Genomic DNA, 16,811 nt, shown 5'->3' with positions numbered 1-16,811 from the left:
GCTCGTTGGGCCAATGCATACGGGCTCTACCGGGGCAGAAAGATGCCTCCCTGTCCAATCTTCCATCCCTTCACTTCCTTGACATGTTTTTCATTTGAAATTCCATTATTTTCATATCCTGTTTTTTTTTTTTTTTTTTAAGAGAATCCATTTTAAAAGGATGACTGGAGTTTGAGTGTTGCACAAGGCATCGACTCTGCAGCAGCAGTTAAAGTTGTACCCCGTCTTCTCCAGGATTGCCTTAATGCTTCACTGGCTTACTTGTAGGCCATCATTGGCTTTGCTTAAGTCAAAAGTGATGTAACCGGCAGACTCGTGTTGAACAACAGCATCACAAACTCAGCTGTAGGCTGGTGGCCTTTCTGTACCCCCTCCGGCTGATTGGCGTGACTGTAGTGTCTTACCTGAGCGCCCTATCGAATTCACCATCTCTGCAGTGCTCGTCCCTTCATGCAGTCCGCGCGACCGAAAATCACTTTCAGACGATGAACTGAAGGTCCAGCGTCTCGCTGATGGAGCTTGGTTACAAAAGCACTGATGAGATTGAGGGAAGCCAGCTGCTGCACGAGATAAGAAATGGTTTGATTGCCTGTGATTTCCAAAAGGGGGGTGGGGGGCACCTGTAGATGTACTGTGGCATTTTTAAGAGCTGGGGATTTCTTCCTCATCTCTGTTGGCTCAAGCTGCTACCAGTTCTGATGGGAGCAAATGACGGCTTGAAAAATGCTGCAGTGTACTTCTTTTTTACCTATTATTATAGTTTTTTTTTTATTTTCCTTAAGCAAAGGATCAGGCTGCAGATCACATCCGATGCGTTATTATTCTACTCCTGCAACGTGCGGCATTATCTCAAGGTGAACAGTCCACCCACTGTGTATCATATGAAACACATTCGTCCGTATCCCCCTAAAAGAGGCCATTTCTGTCATATTGAGCCTCCTGTTGATGTTTCAGTAACCAACGTAAAGGACAAAGCAAGGCATGCAGGTTTGGTGTATACCCAAGTATATTCAAATAAAGCTACAGGACAAGTTGAAGCGTTTCATTGTGTGTCATCTTTATTGCTATTCAGGTCCCCGTTTACTGCGGTCAGACTCGCCCCCATCAGTATTCACAGCCAGCGCTACTGTAAGATGAAGTCAGACTGGGAAAGGCTGTGTGAGGCTGTGGCACCTGTTGTCCTGCTCGGCTCACAGATTCATCTCCTCTTTGATAAAACCGGAGCTCATGTACTGTATAGCAGAATCATTTCACTTTATCTTTTATTTTCTCTCCCTGCATCGTATTTGAACAGAGTAAGTCACAGTTTTGGTCTTTTTAATGCTTCACTTTGAGCGACTTCATAGGTCACACAAACCGTTTAAAACAGAAACACTTTTTAATGAGTTTGCCTCCCCAGTGTAATGGAATAAATTTCTCATTTTCTCTTTGATCTGAGTGAAAAACTGAAAGCCCCCCGCTGTCCCAGAGCAAGAAGAGAAACACAGCAGGTCAATACATAGTTTATCGTCTAGGTGGCTCAGGAGTCCAACGTGGGAATGATTTTGTCTTTAACTTTGTGATTGTTCATTTTTATTCGTGCAACGTGAGCAACGGTATGTGTGAGCTCGGGCCGGCGGATTGAAGTTAGCTTTGCCTTTAGTACCTGTCCCCGTTACCATGCCACTCAACAATTCCCCACACAATTGTGACATATTCCTTTGCTTTTAATGCTGTTCAAAGCCGCCATCACTCACTTTAAATTTCTTGTCAGTTCAGCTAAGTAAGTCTTCAAAGACGGCAACCAAGAACGGCTGGCGTGGTGGAGGTCGGGGTGTATGAAAGAAGCACTGAGAGACGAATACGAGGGTGGGAAGAATGAAAAGATGACTTACAACCTGTGAATCCAAAGTAGGTTATTTGTCTGATACCTGCAGATCTTATGAGGTTTTGAAAATTGATGGGGGAGAGAATGAAATCAGAACTATGTCTTCTGAGGTTTTCCAACAAACAAACAATTATTTTGCTTCTTTGCGTTAAGATTCTCCTACAGCTACATTAAAATGTTGTGTTTTACATGGTGTCTGGGCTTTTTAGTATCTTTTTAGCTGTCATCAAGTTTCTCAATCAAAAGCCCAAACTTGAATGGAGCCCAGGATGTTTCCATTTTATCACTGTTACCTTCAGACTTTTATTATCATTATACAGGGCACAACGAAATTAAAGGTACCATGGTACCAGCAGGGCTTTCAGCTGCTTCCTTTAGGATTTCTTTTGGAGCAATTCATTTATCTATTTCAGGACTTAGTGCAACTTAACTAGCATTCATATATCCATTAACTGTCTCTTGCTTAACTATCGGGTTGCTGGAGCTGGAGCAGTGAGGCCCTCCATCCTTGGGCCACCTAAACCGGCTCCTCTCGATGTGGAGGAGCAGACTCACTGACGTTTTTTACTGTTTTTTATTTATTTGCAGTGCAGTTTAGACGGTATTCATCATATCTAAGCCCTTTTTTTAATTATTATTATTAGAGCCGTCAATCAGTTACATTTTTTAATTGCAAATAATCAATCGAAAGATTTCCATAGCTAACTCGCAATTAATGTAACATAACTTATTTTTTTAAGTTCTTCGTCCCCTAAAAAAAATATTAAAATATTTTTTAAATTGCATTAATACAGGAGCAGACAATTATCCTAACTAATCATTTTATGTCTAACCTATGGCGTAGGGTTTTGATTGACGTCAGCTCAGCAAAAGCTACCCATCATTATTTCATCAGTCATCGTCTTGCTACAAAAACTAAGGACGTTATCAGCAGTTTTTAGTGTCCAGCGGGTAATTTGTCATTTCAGCACCCAGACAACATTCGGAACGGGATATTCTGCTGTAAATGAGCTGTAACCAAAGCGGTCTGTGGGTGTGATTCTTCAGCTTCAGATTCTTCAAAAGCATAAATTATTATTATTTCTTTTTGTGAATTCTGTCTCATTTTACCGTCTCTGGGGGGAAAAAAAGAAGCTTCAAAGCGGAAAACCAGTGGGTAACATGGCCGATGCTTCATGCATTGTATTTTACAGTCTCTGGCTACAGCTGCTTTGCTTCCTGTTTCTCCAAACTACAGTTCGGGCCAAGGGTCAGGTTTACTGAAGTCTGTGTTAATCTCACTTTAAATTAAGTGGCATCCTTAAACCTTTTATAGACCAAATATTCACAGCAATAGCTGCATAAAATGATTGAAAGTAAAAGCTGGGCAGTCGGCCGTGTCTGCACACATTTACTTAGGCTACAGGGTGCCGACTGCTCATGCTCATTGTTTTTAGAGAGAAGAGAGAAATGCATGTCACTGCCGTCCTCTTGACTGTGCATTTTCTTTGCTTCTGTAGTAATGAGATTATATTTTTTCTTCATGCTTAAATTGACTGTGAATTTGAATTTAAAATATTATATTTACATAATTCCATCCGCTCAGTTGGCTCTAAATGTGTAAAATTGAATATGTGCAGTTTTGAAAATTTGGAAACCTTTTTACGAATTTTTATTTGTATGTTTTATCATAATGTTCTAGAATGTTGAGAATGGTCATATATTAGATGAGGTTTGGATAAATTGACGTCAACGATTTGGAAAGAAAAAAAAATAGAAGCAAGGAAAACTTTTCAAATGTCAACAGACACAGTTTGAACAGTGAGGATGTCCGTGAGGATGTCTTGGTGCTGACACGCAGAACATCCGCAGCAACACAAACGGCTTTTTGGTTTAGTTTTTAATTAGGCCAACAATAAGAAACACTGAGAGGCCGGCATGTTCCGTCCCGCTGCCCACGAAACTCCCTCAGGCCCTCTCCAGCTCACTCCAGGCAAATTCAGCTAAGCCTTGGCCTCTGATCAGGATAAACATCCACACACACATCCCTGGGAGCCCACTTCAAATTCTCAGCGGATACGCACAATCTCCTTGAACATGTGCTCACTTGCCGTCTTTTTCTCACCCCCAGTCAGGCTGGCATATGCTATCCTGCCTATCGCCGATCCATACCAACCCTTGAAGGATTCTCTTAATTACAGCCTTCAAAAACAGCCCTTCACCCTACGTTTGTCCCTTCCTCCTCCCTCCTCATCGATTGCAACTCCCCTTGTCTGTTTGTAGATCAGCTGTGTGGCAGCGGTCTTTCAGGCGTCTATCTCTGTTCCTCCCTCCCCTCGCCATCCTCTCCTCTTCCTAAACCCTTTCTCTACTTTTTGATAACGGATTAGAAACAGATAACAAAAGAGGTGGCGCAGGATAGACCTCATTGTGGCTTTGTGGCCAAATCACTGAGAGGAGATGGATTGTGCCTCTGCGCTTTCTCACACCCACACACACAAAACACACACACACAATCACGAACACACACTAATATGGATCCAGCCATTGCTGAGTTTTGTCTCTGGCTCAATGCCCTTGGAGTATTGGGCAGAACTGGGTGAGAATGTGCAAGGGTAGCTGGTCAATGGGGGAAGGAGAGGAGTTTGGGAGCGGAGAATGGTCCGGACATAATGGGGGGGTGAGGAGAGTGAGAGCATTAATTATCACTTCCAATAGAGGGCTGAAGTCTCAGACCACCTTTCAGATGCAATTGGAAACTCAAGAGAACCATCCTGATACCTGAACCAAGTTGTTGGGATAAAGCTTTGGAGACTGTATACTCCAGTGTGTCTGTCTGTCTGTTTTTTTAATATAGTTTTATGATAATTAGCCGTTAAAGGTATCCACTTAAGGGCGACAAATTAAGGGAAAAAAGCAAAACAAAATGTGACACAGCCATTTCCACTATTTATTTTTTTTTTATATATATATATATGTAGCAAGTCATTGTCATTCTTCCAGCGATTTTTACTTGGGAGTTTGTCAGAAAATATCTGGCAGAAATCTGGAGAGAATGCTGTGTAGATGTGCCTCCTCACATGCTGCCCCTCTGGAGCATCTTTTGAAAAATGTTCAAGGCTGCAATGCCTATGTGAAAACTGCTGTTGTGTAGTACAGTCCCAGGTCTCCAGTGGCGTATGCATTTAAGATCTGAAGACTGAAACCGCAAACGGGGGATGTGTTGAAAATGTGGACTTTGGTGTATTCAGATTGTCGGTTCTTTTGAAAGATCTTATGAAGGTAAGGTGTTTAATTTACTTCAAATATACCTTATCAATCCTTTTAAGAGAAATTAATACATTTTGGGAGCATAAGTGACCCTTTTAAAGGTAGGATAAGTGTTTCTAGGGGATTTGTAATCCTTGCCAACCATTAGCTGCTCATCTTGTAAGTACAATTATTTAAGAGAAATAAATAAATACATTTTAAAATGGTTACACCCTAAACCCCTCAACTAAATATTCCTCCGGCTAATCACCAACTCGGGGAGGTTTGGTGCTCATGATGGAGTGTTTTCTGAGGGAGCGCTGGAGGTATGGCTCTGTGTTTTGCTTCTATTTTGTTTACATATCAACAGACGTGACATCATCCAAAAATCAATATCTTACTTTTAGTGATGCAAAAGAGCTGCTGACAGCGTGGCTGAAAGCCAGCAGTTATTGTCCATCACTCAACTTCTGTCTGCATCTTATATTTTAATGTGTGGAGCTGCATGAGCGAGGTGTCGGGCCATGACGAGCCTCAAGAAAGACTATAATGATCCTTTTGCATGTATATTTTGATTTTAAGTAAATATTCCTTTTCTGCATTCTGTCACCAAATGTGTAACATCCTGTATATCAACATTATTCCCCAAGTTGACCTTTCAAACTTGCAAAACCCCATGAGCTCTCTAAGTGCCACTGAAGTCTTACCCACACCTAATCTCCTCTCAAAGTGTCAATCAAAATTCAGCTTTAGATGAACATGCTTACCTCCTGCTGCATGAAATAATACCAAGGTTGGGTTGGGATGGTATTTTCTTTAAAAAGCTGGGAAAAGCGGTGGATTTTATTTCATCTGCTTCAATGACCACTGCCATGTTACCTTATACTGACTGCTTTAATACTGTATCTCCCTCTCTCTCCCGTGTTATACTTATCCAATCACTTCATCAATGCTTCCAGTGATGTCTAAATTCAAATATGGGAACTGTTCAGCAAGAATCTTATGGACACAGTTGGCTCTGGCTTAAATGTAACTGTGGAGGTGAAGCTTCTTTTTTCTTGAATCTTAAATGGCAGCCTGCACTTTGAGATGCGGGAGGTGCCCTTTCGATGCACATCTAAACATTCCTGTCCATCATTAGTGGACCTCAGCTCCTCGTGTGTAATCACTGGCATGTAAAGGTGTTTGATGTAGGCTAGGGCTGGAAACAATGCAGGTTTGGCCACAGACATCGGTGTCTAGGATGTGCGGTTGCTATGCCAACCACAGCCACATCTGTTCGCGCTTTAGAAAAACACAATGAACCTGTGTTTTAGCAGGCAATCATCAATTGCATGGAAAAGGGCCGCGCTGATCAAACAAAAAAAGGTCATCAGGCAAGTTTATTCTGCTTGAGTGTGATCTCGTGCAGAGATATGTGTACTGCCACTTTGATTGTGTTTGTTTTAGTTTTTAAAAAGAGTCATGTCTGTGTACAGCATTGTAACGTCAAGTGGATGTTATTGATATCAAAGAGAAGATGAACCCTGCTTCACATGAGACATGATTACTTTTAGCATAAGTCCACCTCGATCTCCAGCAGAGATTCTTCAAAGGCAGGCTGGCATCTGATTCTCAATTCGATTTACGAAAACAGTCCGTCACTAGTGTCTTTATTAAGCTTCTTGTTGTTGTTTATGGGATTTTTCTGTCATCTGTATACTGTTTTGATGCCTGACGTCTATATAATGACGTCTATATTATTACATCAACATTCATTTTTAGAAGACAAAAGTCCCATGATTCAACTCTCCCCAGTGCAATGTTACAGCTGCTTTGTCATGTAACTGATGTCAGAACGTGCAACACTAAGCCACCCACCCCACAGGCTTCGAATTTAGAACGAGAATTGCTGTTAAACACGTAGGAATGGATCGGAGAAGTAGACATTGCTAAAAATGCAGAATCAAATCAAATATAAATGGAAACTTTTCTGTCTTTGCAGCCTTTTGCCACCTTCAAGGTCTGCAGAGGCTGTTTCCATAAGCTATAGTCAAACGAGACACCTAAGACTGATTCAGAGAGGCTGAAATATGGCCTGTACCACAAATCATTCAAAGATATCCACCGGAGTCCCAGAGTATAAATATAAACATGAGGATGTGCATAGTAGTGACCTTTAACAGTAGCTACCGAAGAAGGAGCAAATCCTGGGCGAGTTGCCGGATGAAGGAAAATTGGCACCCAGTTGGACGGCTACTCTATCCATCTTAACTCATTATATTCTATACACAAGTAGCGGCAAACAAACACAAACTAAATCCTTTTGTTGACATAATGTGAAAAATAACTCTGCAGCCTTGTATGCTTCAGTGGAACTGTCTGATTTTTATTCAGATAACATGCTTCAGCAGAGAGCCTTTATCAGCCAATAAAATGCAAAAAACAGCCTTGTTTACCGAAGGGAGGAGGGGGGGCAGGAATAAATCCTATAGATGGAATTTAAGTAACTGAACCATGAGAAAATCTACATCTGGATTGTTTGTTTGCTCATTTGCTAAACAAAGTTACACCAGCCTCATTATTTAAAGGGGACCTATTATGACAAACAAGTTTTTTCTTGCTTTAACATATATAAAGTGGTGTCCCCTCAGCCTGCCAACTCAGAGAAGGAGAAAAGCAACCAAATTCTGCAGTGTCTGTACAGCCGCCCGGATGAGCCATCCAGTGTGATGTGGATCTACGAGCCGTTCAGATTCTGCACCTGTCGTTACGTAACTACGGGAGCGATTTACAGAGGTTGGCCTCCGATGCGTGAAACCACGCCCACAACTAACTCCTCCGGCCGGAGCTTCCGGCATTTTTCCGTAGCGGTGTATCGCGTCATTTAAGCAGCCAATCAGCACAGAGCCTCATTATCATAGCCCCGCCCACTCAGAATCCCGCATAGATAATGAGGTTAGAGAATGGGATGATAAAGACATGGCTCAGAGGCTGACTTTCTAATGTATTTAGCAAAAACAATCAAAAGCTTGTTTTTAAGACATTCAAGGCCTGTTTAAAATAGGTATTAGATGCCATAATAGGTCCCCTTTAAGCGCCTGGCGGATGAAGTGCGTGGAGAAGCTGCCACTCATGTCGACGTTACTGTTCTTTGATAGTACGACCCACTGGAACGTTCCTGTGCTCAATGTTTAATCCTAAAGTTGGCTTCCCAACTCTGTATATCTCGGTCCGCACTGGAGGATGCACTGGAGCAGCCTTGATCCATAGCCGACGCCACAATCCAGCGTTTCTGCCCCCCCAACGCTGGCAGGACACTGTGTTGGGCACCTTTTTATGGGTCACGGGTCCCAATTTCAGAAGTAAAGGGAAGCCCCTCAGGATGGGCTGGTGTGTCGCTGTGGCTGATTTAGTCTTTCTAACAACTATCTGAGACTATATTAAGCAGCGCTCACTTTCAAACGTACTAGTTTGCAGGGTTTGTACGAATATATACACAACTGCCAGCCGTTTGTTGGAGGAATGGTTTTAATACCAGCAGCAGGAATTCACATTTCCATTTGTGTTGATGATACAAACCCGAAGCTGGCCCACTCAAACTTGCTGACAATGTGCAATGGCATTTTTTATATTTGTATTATTTTATTACGTAATTCTATAGGATGCCTAAAATCATTAATCCAGAAAACCTCATTCTGTTTTCTGTGGAAGTTAAAATCTTGCCTTCTCAGTCACAATGTAATCTTATCAACAGCTATGAAAAACGGCTTCATTGTGGGGGAAAAGTGTTTACTCTGAAAGTTTTGTTCCTCTCCTCTTTTGGTGCAGTGGCCCTTCTTCCTTTATGATCCTATATTCTGAGTCATTTTGCGTTTTATTGAATAAGGAAATATTTGTAGACTGTATATGTTGTGATTTTGCAGGCACGTTTGTTGGCATCGCGTCATGTAAGTCCTCACTGCTCCGTCCTCTGAAGGACGACACACGAGAGAGGCTGTAATGCATCATTTCGCTTTTTTTCCCCCCACACCTTGAGCTGAAAAAGGAAAGTTTGTAGAAACTCAAAGTGTCCATCTAAACTTTGACTCGCAGAGGCCCTGGGATAAGATCACGACGGAGGCTGCTGTGTGGAGTAGGAAGACCTTTCAGTTATTTCGTAGAGGACGAGGGGCGAGCGAGGGTGAGTGAGGGAGAGTTCGGAGAAAGCCAGACAGGCTGCATTGTCCTCTGGGGAGGATTCAATTATAAATGATGCTTCCACCCAGAGCCATCTTGGAATCCCTCATTCTTTAGGAGATCTTCTTCACCTAATCCTCAGCAGGGTTTGGTGTGGCCTGCCTCTGAAGTAATATGCCTCGCACACATTGTGCGTCATGCATTATGAATGATGGGAAGAAGACACTCATGTCCTGATTTCGCTGAGAGCAGCGTGAACATGAACATGGAGCTGACAGAATGCTAATTTTCACCATAGAAGGGAGGAGAAGTGAGTCAGGCTTTACAGAGCTTTGGTGCGTTAGTGTCCCGGCTTTTATTTGTAACCTTTTGTGTGTGTGGTTTTTAAAGAAAAATAAAACAAATGCCACCTTTGCTACCCATCTTTGTCTGCCTGCCTCCTCTTCTTTTACCCAGCATCCCTTTGCATCTCTTCCACTGTACCTTCTAGCTCCTTTCCTTTCATCTCCCTGCAGCTTTGCTCTGCTCTTTCTAACATTTCCACTGGTGGCAGCGAGCAGCATTAAAGTCAGCAGACAGGTCTTCTTTGTAGTCCAGAGTGCAGCATCCCCCAGCACCACCACCACCTCCACCATCATCATCTTCCTTCACTGCTCTCCTATCCTCAGAAATCCTCTGCAGACCCCCTCCCGCCTTCTCTTCTCTTTCCAAGCGGAGAGAATAGGAGCTGACATCTCCAGAGAACCGAGAAAAAAATCATTTAAAGCCCTTCCTCTCTGTCCGCTCGCTGCTACAACGGAGAGGGGTGTCAGTAATGCAGCAGGAGTGGGGACAAGAGGTTGGTGGGGGGGATATCTGAGGTTAGCGGTAATGAGAGGGAGTTGTTACGGCTCACCTTCTGTTGTTCAAGCCCGCGTGCCCGAGTCCGTGTGGCCATTTTCACTCCATGTACTCACACTGGTGCCTCTGCAGTGTTGCACGGAGCTGAGAGTGAGGGAGCATGACTGCTTTGTAAATGGGCGTCTGTGAGTCGGTCTGCCTGTTCATCTGTGGTGGTCCGACACTGATTTGGCATGCCAGTGAGTAAAGAGCCAGTGCCACAAAGCTTCTTTTTTTTTTTTTTCTTTTTCTCCGCACGCATCTGCGCTGCTTCGCAGTCGCATTCCGCTCCCGTGGCTCCCACCTCTTCCTCGGCGACACGACGCAGATGACAAATCAAGCTGTTCCTCCTCAAAACATAGCACGTGGATTACTGCGTGTTCCCCGTTAATGAGGGCTGACGTCAAGGACGTCCGGACTGAGACCTGTCGCCACTGTCCAAGGAAACTCTCCAACTAGTCTGTTCTCGTCTCTGATAACGATGTTCAACGGTCGGTTTTAAGGGTCTCAGGTACTCGATGGTGCAGTTTACCCAACTTAAATCTAAATGTCAGTATTCTGACTTTTACATTGTAGAATCATGATTCATGAAATAATTTTCTTCGGCATGTAATGTGGGGGGGTATGTAATTGTACTGCAGTTACTAATCAAAATGTAGATTTTTACACAGATTTTACATCCAAATATCTTCTTATATTTGAGTCCCTTCAAACTTTCAACCGTAGATAATAATTCACAATGTCCACGGCAATACTAACAATACTGATAATGATGAGAATTTGAATTTGGTTTGAGACCAACTAGACCCAATGCGTGTGATTACACTGCAGACCGTTTCTGATTTATATTGTAAAAGTGAGCTATATCTGATATCTGCATTTACTTAACACCGGGGCGTGTGAGCTCGGCTAGTTATCAGGAAAAGGTTAGGCAGAGAAGGAAGAAACAGCAGCCCTGGTCTCAGGGGAAATGGAAATGGAGCCGTTTCCTTTTCTACTCGGTGTTCCAGCGTATGAACGTATCCGTACGGTCAAGTCCACCTCGTTATTCTTCAAGATGTAGAATACACAATTTGAGTTATTATCGAAGCCCATTGCTTTCTGAGGCATTCTTAGAGGTCAGCAAAAGTAGCAAATAGTTTTGTTTGTTTTATGTATTCAATTATTTCTCTTATTCACTGGTTCCAGCTTGCCAGGGATGACACTCTGATAGCTGCTTTTGCACTTAACACATTTCTTTTAGAATTCAATGTGCTAAAACAAAGATGATCATGTGATCATCATGTAGCGCACGAGCATTTTGCTTCTCAGTTCCAGTGACACGGAGCTCCGTTTGGCCGCCGCTGATGGTTTCCCGTCCAAGCGGCAGCAGCCTTGTTACCTTTGTTAATGGGCTCTGGCTCATAAAGTTAGAATATGACTCCCACAAAATGTTATACAGCGTGGAGTAAGCCACGCAGTCCTCTTCACGCTGGGTACACTTCGAGATAACTCACTGAGCCATTATCACAGGCTGCTTGCATTGTCACTTCATTGCCTTTTCTTTCATTTTTTTTCTGCCAACCTTTGACATTAATTTACATTTTCTGTTGGTTTACACATGAAAGCTTCATTTCCCTCCCATAAATGAAGCGAGATAATGATATAGCTTACAGAGACTTTCATAAGTCAGAGCGTGACATCTCTTGATTTTGCTCCGGGCGCATCTTGAAGGAAACTAATAACATTTTGTTGTAGTCCCAACACTCAATGTTTTTTTTTTTAAGTTTTCTGTTTGCACGTTCATAATAATGCAGCTCCGGCTGCCTGGGAAAGAAAAGCAAACTTTTCACTCGGCATGCTCTGTCTATTCTGTCTCTCATCAGTTTTTTTCCTCCACTTCCATTACCCCTGGTTCCTGGTGCGTAAATACATGCAGTGTGGTAATGCTGCAACTTATTATAACCGGGAAACAGACAGTGTAAATCATTCAGGGCCTGCTGTTTTCTTTACGTAGTTGTTCTTCACTACACCCCCCCTCATCAATCATGTCCTGCATTCTGCTTGTTGCAGCCGGTGAGGGATGGGACGTACGGACCACCGTGTTCGAGGCAACGGCACGTATCAGGACTTCTGTGTGCATGAGTCGCTGGGATGCGTTTTATAGTCCAGCCCCGCTCAGACATTAATGTGTATCATTTTAGCCATTTCTGCTAAACTTGCTACCGGCAGTAGATTAAACATATAAAGCCAGGGAGAAAGAGAGACCGGCTGTTCAATCATCAATCCTTCCCTCTCTCTAACCCAGAGGGGAGAGGCAACAGTTGGAAATATGAATTATGAAATGATAAGAGGTTGTAAAATGGAGATAAATCCCAGTGATTACACAGCTCAGTATCTCTCAATTTGATTCCTCTGTCAATGATTCTTTATTGGAGTTGTGTGAAGGGCAGTGGGCCTAATCATTTCCCATGTATAAAGCATGGCGAGAGGAGGAACTGTAATGACAGAGTTCTTTTGAACATGACGGAGGAGCCAATTACATTCTGCATCTCGGTTTCATTTCAGGGTTTTTTTTTTTTTTCTTTTCCTCATTCTCCGATGGCGGAAAGTTCGACCACATCAAACCGTGTTTGTCTTCTCTCCGCATCCCCTGGGGTGCCCGCACTGCAGAAAGCCCAAGGGATAACTAGAGAAAAGACATAAACACGAGGAGAAAGGAGGAGAAGTGTGTGCAGATGTTTGTGTGTGCTTCAGTTCAGATCCAAACTTCTCTGTGCGTTTATACTCTGCGTGCATATATTATACAGACCATTATCCTATTGCTGGTTATTGGTGCCCCGCGGGGGGCCGACGGAGCCCCCTTTTGTTCTACACGTACAACATCCCATTCAGGCTGCAGCCATTAAGACCCAGCGATTCAGCATAAAGCCGTGCCAGGTCCTGTGTTCAGTTGTAATGAGTACACCACGTCTTTGCTGTCTCTGCAGTTGGACAGGCAGGCCGCGTCTTTGACTGTTGGCCTGTTACATCTAAACACAGGCTTTTATCACAGCGTGGAGTGAATTCTGAGCACAACCAATTACCCAGATATAACCGACCCGCAGCATGGCAGCTGCCATGCTTCTTTTTTCTTCTTCTCCTTCTTTTTTCTTTCAGATATCTTTGTTGTCTTGTAACATTCACATGAAGAGAAGAGAGTGGGTACACATTGCCGTAGATATTGTAATCTCACCTATTGCACTCATCTGTTTTTCTTTTTCTGTACTTTTTCTACGGCCGGGTAATGTGGTGTTATGTCCTGAAGGACATGTCTGTCCCACAGACAGGTGTCCTGACCTTCCCGCTGTACCGCCGCGCCTCGGGGGACCTCCTGAAATGGAGGCCAAGGCTTTGACCCGGCCTCCCATGTCCCGTTTGGGTCTAAATGGAGCCACGCGGCAGCTGCAATGAATCAAAATAAGCGAGAGTGATGCATTAGTCGCCTCCGCGTCAGAAATGGACCCCATGGGTTTTTAAAGATTATTTTTCTGTTTTTATCATTAGTTATTGCCAACTATCAAAGCCCAAGCAACAGAAAATTAGTGTTGGTTGCATTTGTCTGAGAGCTTCCCTTCCCGGATCCTTTCAGTCCCAAATCAATGGCAGCACCCTCGTGCTACAATAAGACTTGAGATGGCCCCCCTCCAGTGCCCACTGGCCATCTCAAGATTGCGTTATTTAAAGATGTAGATGAAAGTCCCCTCTGATCCACCAAAATAACATCCTTTGCTGTAATCTGTTTAGATAGTTGATTCAATTGCTTTGATGATATTTTTCTTGCAGTTGGCTTGTCACCAGGCTTCATAGCCGTTAAAGGCAGGGATGTTCTGAATCCATCGTTTCCACTGTGTAATACTACAGAACTTCCCAAGCATGTAATGAATCCTTGATTTTTACTGTTTAATGCCGCTGAATATCTTGTTAGTAGTGATTGTACAAGTTGTTATAGCCCATCACTGGAAGTAGCACAGGGATCGCCACGACGATAGAGTGGTTATATGCACTAATTAAATTAGATAAAACACAGAGATACGGAGATGGGTTTAAAACGGAGCAAAGGGAAGTTGAAACGGCACCGCGGGAGAGCCGTGTCTTTACGGCTTGGGTTTGGTCCACAAGTTACGCATTGAGCCTCGCCCAAGTTTATCAGCTGAAACTCATAGATACTTCGATGGAAAAGGAGGGAGGGAGGAAAACAAACTTTAAATATTTGTTAATCTGAAGTTTCCACCGATAAAACCACCCCATCTTTTTGTTTAGGAACACCCGGACCTTTTAAATGTCATTGAAAGGAACCGTTGGATCATACACTAAGATTACCAGCATCCCTGTATTGATCTGCTCCAAACTTCCCTCCATGCTGTATTTTACTGTACCTCAGGAAGTGGATGGCAGGAAAGACGAGTAAAATGGAGTGAAATTATTCACTCCTCCTTTTCAAACCATGTGCTGTCAACAGATGTTTAAAGGTGGTCGAAAAAAGTCATTTAATGTCGTGTCCCTGAGGTATTTGGACCAAATAATTTCAAAGACATTCCATTACAACTTCATGGCATCTCTTTTTGAAAAAAGGACATACTATCTCTTAATTTAGATGACTTTTGCAATTTTCAACAAACAACTAGCTGGATCAATATATATTACTGAACTCTTGCCAAGAAAACTTACTTCACTTTTAATTGGAAGTACACTTTCAAAGATCATTGTTTATTTACCATTTGGGGTTGAGGTTAATGCCCCGGCGAGGTAAGTCCAGGTAATTAAGAGTGTTCATGCAAAAATCTCTCACAAGTTTTAAAATATTCCATAACCGGCCTCCTGCTGTCATTAGACTCTTAGCAAAATAAGAAAAGAGTAAGTATTTTGGTGTTCTGTGCATCAAGTTGTGGGTTGAGGAAGAACAAAACCGTGTTGCCTTGAACAGCCCTCTGGTTGTAGGGAGGTTATTTAAATGAACTTTATGACCTTGCTTGTTTAGCCGAGTCTTTTAAAGCGAGAGTATTCCATACAATTCTTTATTCCTGTTTAAATCGTTATACGACTACTAGAAGCAACGCCTCAGAGGCTGCATGAATTGGTATGCGGTAGAAATCCTCTCCGTGTGGAAAGTGCAGGCCGGGCCCAGCTGGTTTCTCCGGGAACTTGTTACATATCTAGGGTTCTCTGTCTTCTCTGTGCGTGTGCAGATAATCACCCACTTGTGTGAGTATGTGAGAAGGCAACGCAGACTTGTTTGCACACTTTTCTACTGGAGCATCACAACGTGCCTCAGCGAGTGCACGGCGGCGGCGTGCGAGTGTGGCGGTTTGTGTGCGTTTCATGCCGAACATTGTCTTCTTGAAACACTAAGCAAATCTCCTCAATGTGATAATTGGCTCCCTGGGGTGCTTGTATTTTTGCTGCTCATCATCGTCATCCCCTCAAGAAGAAGACGAAAGGGATGGGAGTAAAAAAAAGTGCGTGTTAGATGTGATAGGCAAAGTTTGCTTTTTTGTCGGGAAAACTGATCCCAACTCTACTTCAACTCTTTTTGCAAGACAAAAAAAGAACAAAGGAAGCTTTTGGGGTGATAAGACGGCAGGGCCGGATCCGGTGTATCGCGTCTACAAGCTGCTTCCCGTCACCACCGGGGTTCAGGTGCTTCAGGTGCAACAACACGGTTAAAATATACTATTAAAGACAGTGGCAGGTCCTCATCAGCTTCAGTTGCTGAAATTTACTGACAGCAACCGAGTTGTACCTCTGTTAGAGGGAAGATCAATTCCCAAAGGCAACCACCGACATAAGACTGAGGTGAAGCGGAGCTTTGAAGGTTGCTTTGCCTGGCTTGATAATATATTTTTCATGTCACATACACGACATCAGTTGGTGGTTTGCAGAGCTGACACCTGAGCTGCGTAAAAAGAGGACCTGTTTTTGAGCCGGAGGGTAAATAGAGATGCTCATCTGGCCAATAGTGTGTCTCCTTCTCCCGTAGTCCCTCTCACCCATATGTTGTTGCAGTCTCCGGGGTATTATGAACCGCGGAGCAGATTGTTTGCCGCTTCATAGGAGAAACGGCGAGACAGCTGGGCACCCATCACACAGCCCAGCAGATGTTCAGGTGACTGGGAGAGGAAGTGAATGGAAATCGCTGGGGGTGCGAGGTGATGCGGAGGAAGCAAGAGTGTTGAGAGGCAGGAAGAAAAAAAAATGAATTAATACATTGATGCAAGAAGTCTGCGGCTTCATTAGCAATCCCCTGTCAGTCTCTGAAGCGGGCCAAGTGCTCCTCGCTCTCCCCAGGCCACAGCAGCCAGTTTTGTCTCCCACACTGATTCATCCAGCGGGGCATCTGCTGTAGGTCTAATGCCTTTGATCTCTCAATTATCTTTGCCTAAATGTGAACGAGAGGGCTAAGCGGCTCAAGGATGCCCTAATTCTGACACACCTCAGGGAACATTCAGCATTTAAAATAGAATCCAGCCCTGAAACCAAACAATGAAACTTTTACATTTCTCATAGATGATAAATAAAAATAAAACATCTACAAAATGTTTTCAAAGACTGTGTGCTCCGGGACCAAGATCAATCCAGACAGCAGCTCTAATCTGACACAGATCTGCGTAGCGGCTGATGTAATAGTAAATATTCCTGGAGCCGAGGCGCGTCTCTCTGC

The 16,811-nt window shown here is 43.4% G+C and overlaps 1 protein-coding gene across 10 annotated transcripts in view; it reads left to right on the top strand.

Annotated features, from left to right (window-relative positions):
* Positions 1 to 16,811, top strand: part of LOC133418480 (neurexin-3b-like) — a 303,186-nt gene that overhangs the window by 198,975 nt on the left and 87,400 nt on the right. The window lies entirely within an intron of this gene.

The sequence above is a fragment of the Cololabis saira genome, chromosome 18 (assembly GCF_033807715.1).
Source record: "Cololabis saira isolate AMF1-May2022 chromosome 18, fColSai1.1, whole genome shotgun sequence".
NCBI lineage: Eukaryota > Metazoa > Chordata > Actinopteri > Beloniformes > Belonidae > Cololabis > Cololabis saira.
The sequence above is the reverse complement of the archived record's forward strand: the minus strand, read 5'-3'. Positions and strand labels throughout refer to the sequence as shown.